Raw genomic sequence first — 3,764 nt, forward strand, 5'->3', positions numbered from 1 at the left:
GATGATTCAGACTCTCATTTCTAGATAATATTTTGTTTCTATTCAGAAAACAATCTTGCATGTTTCCCAGCTTGCCTAAGGGGTTATGATTTAAAAAAAAAAAACACAGAGAAAGTAAAGATAGAAAAGATAGAAAATGTTACAAGGTAAAACATAATTCTCTCATATTTAAATAGGATAGGAAAATCCACCTCGTGAATCAATCTACTCCGGAATATAATTTTAAACATTACCTACATTAGGCAATTAAACACATCATATACTTTAAATCTTAATTTATGCTTTGTGGATAATTTGCTTCTAACATTAGCTGTTAAATAGGCTGCAGATAATACTGTTAACAGTTTAATGCCATTGATGATATTAGAACCATCATTTTCATGACAGAAGAGAAAGGTAGTTAGTCTTCCCTTGAGGTATTCCTCTATAGCAGACAGGATTCATTTACACTCCATAACTAGTAAATGCCACTGAAATTTATGCTAGTAGGAGTATTCTTAATCTAAGTGTATTACTGGAAACATGCTGTTGTTCGAGAAAACTAGCCTTTTATTTTCAAAATCCATGAGGATGGGAGACATCTATCTTTTCATCCTTGTCGTTAACTCTGTACATAAAAGATACTCAATATCATAAACCTCTCAGGGCCTAATACAGTGTTCATGGGTGCCCAAATATGTGGCTGGGTTTGTTATTTAAAATCACCTATATTGGGGCTTCCCTGGTGGTGCAGTGGTTAAGAATCCGCCTGCCAATGCAGGGGACACAGGTTCAAGCCCTGGTCTGGGAAGATCCCACATGCCGCAGAGCAAGTAAGCCCATGCACCACAACTACTGAGACTGTGCTCTAGAGCCTGCAAGCCACAGCTACTGAGCCCACGTGCCACAACTACTGAAGCCCGTGCACCTAGAGCCCGTGCTCCGCAACAAGAGAAGCCACCGCAATGAGAAGCCCGCGCACCACAACAAAGAGTAGCCCCTGCTCGCCACAACTAGAGAAAGCCTGTGTGCAGGAACGAAGACCAAATGCAGCCAAAAATAAATAAATAAATAAATGTATTTATTTAAAAAAAGTTACCTATATCATAATCTCAATATTTCATATGTAGAAAAGAAAAAAGCAAGTGAAAAATGCTTTTAGAATTGTTATTAGATATATTAAAATTTTCACATAGAATTTTAAAAAATTTATACAAGGAAAGTACGAATGTGGCAAACACACCCTTCCATGCTCTGCATGCGACACTGGGATTGGGTCTCTGCAAACATTTCTTTACCAGCTGCTCCTTGTTAAAATCTGACCATAAAGGGTACTAGAGGGAGACTAGAAGGCTGAGGAAGAAGGAAAGACATGCTCCTGCTCCTCCATGTTGTCTTTCTCTAGCATTACCTTCTCTTGACTTTATAGAGAAGCCAGAAAAGAAGAACACAAATGAGTCAAACGTATCTTTAAAACAGCAGTTAAGTGGAAGCACAAAGACAAAATTATTTCATGTGGAATTAAAAAGAAAATGTTACATGAAGTGTGTGAGTATAAAAGTTATAAGAGCTAGGAGACACAACTGGAAGATACGGTATAAAGAAAATTAAATATATTCAATAATGTGTTCACCTCTATTTTATCGTCCATATTTTTTAAATTTATTTATTTATTTATTTTTGGCTGCATTGGGTCTTCATTGTGCGCGGGCTTTCAGTAGTGTGGCACGTGGGCTCCCGTAGCTGTGGCTCACGGGATCTAGAGCACAGGCCAGTAGTTGTGGTGCACGGGCTTAGTTGTTCCGCAGCATGTGGGATCTTCCCGGACCAGGGCTCAAACCCGTGTCCCCTGCATCAGCAGGCGGACTCTCAACCACTGTGCCACCAGGGAAGCCCTATACTGGCCTATTATTTGATTCTGTAAATTAACCTCACCCAACTCCTTAAAATCAGGGATGACATAAACATAAATGAAATGACAGTACATTTGAGAGAGAGCTGGTAGATTCAGATTGAGAGATTTTTCTGTAGACACAATTTCTCACCAGCTGTGCTTTTAAAGCATAGCTTTGTGTTTAATAGATTCACCTTGTGAAATTGAGTATTCTTTATGCTATTCACTTCTGTCACCTTAACTAAGAAAACAAAGCATTTTATTGCCTCCTCTCTTCATGGACAGAGTCCAGGCCCAGGAAATTGTGCCCTTAAGAAGCGTGATAATTTGTGAAGAGCCCATGCCTTTCATAATCATTTTACTAGAACTTGATGAAATTCACATGGGTGAAGTATAGAGCAGAAGACAGTACATGTTAAACAGATAATGTTGGATTTAAAAACTTTCTAGAAAAGTTACAATCTGAATAAAATAAACCTTAGGAGAGAATTGGCCTCTAAACATCCTTATACTGGTAATGTTTCCTAAACAACAAAGAAAGATGGTCAGCAAAAACTTTTTTAAAAAAATAAAAAAACAATGGATTGTTTTTAATTGTAAGAAACCATAGGGACTTCCCTGGCAGTCCAGTGGTTAAGACTTCACCTTCCAATGCAGGGGTGCTCCTGGTCAGGGAGCTAAGATCCTACATGTTTCACAGCCAAAAAACCAAAACATAAAACAGAAACAATATTGTAACAAATTCAATAAAGACTTTAAAAATGGTCCACATCAAAAATAAATAAATAAATAAAAACAATCTTGAAAAAAAGAAAGAAACCATAAAGAAGGAGGAAAAAAAACCCCTACAATCCTCCTGCCAATTAAACCATATTTTACATAAAAGTAATACACACATGTTAGGAAGTCAGTGAAATGGTGTTAAATGAAAACCAAAAGCCCCTTCCTTCCCCCAAGGATAAACTCTCTTGAAAATGTGTTGTTGTTGTTTTTTTTATCCTTACAGGAAGAAAAAAGAATACAAACATATTTATTTTGAAAGTTAAAAAAAAGGGAAGGGCTATACAGTGAAAAGAAATTTCGTTTACTCACCTAACTCCCACCCACTTAAACCCCATTTTTTTCTCCTTGTTGAGAGTACAGAAATATGTGATGCATAACCCAAGTATGTATGTGAATGTGTGGGTGTGTGTTTGTAATCTTCCCCTTATGTACATAAATCATAGCACACTAAATACACTGTTCCACACTTTGCTTTTTTCTCTCAATAATATCTCTTATAGCTATGTTGATAGCAGTAGAGCCACCTCATTCATTTGATCAGCTATGTAGTATTCCATTGAATGGATATACCACAATTTACACACTTAGTCACCAGTCAATGGACGTTTACGTTCTCTTCAATCTTTTTTTTTAATTTATTTTTGTAACTAATTTATTTTTATTATTAATTTATTTATTTTTGGCTGCGTTGGATCTTTGTTGCTGCATGCGGGCTTTCTCTAGTTGCAGCGAGCAGGGCTACTCTTCATTGCAGTGTGCAGGCTTCTCATTGCAGTGGCTTCTCTTGTTGCAGAGCACGGGCTCTAGGTCCATGGGCTTCAGTAGTTGTGGCTCGTGGGCTCTAGAGCACAGGCTCAGTAGTTGTGGCACACAGGCTTAGTTGCTCCGCGGTATATGGGATCTTCCTGGACCAGGGCTCGAACCCATGTCCCCTGCATTGGCAGGTGGATTCTTAACCACAGCGCCACCAGGGAAGTCCCTCAATCTTTTACTATACTGTAAAAATGCTGTACTATTTATGTAAGTATGTTATTTCACGCATGTGCAAGTACATACGTGGAATAAATTCTTAAAAGAAAGCACAATGGATTTTTTTGACACTGTTGAA

This window comes from Grampus griseus (genome assembly GCF_964374135.1).
Source record: "Grampus griseus genome assembly, chromosome: 15".
Taxonomy (NCBI): Eukaryota; Metazoa; Chordata; class Mammalia; order Artiodactyla; family Delphinidae; genus Grampus; species Grampus griseus.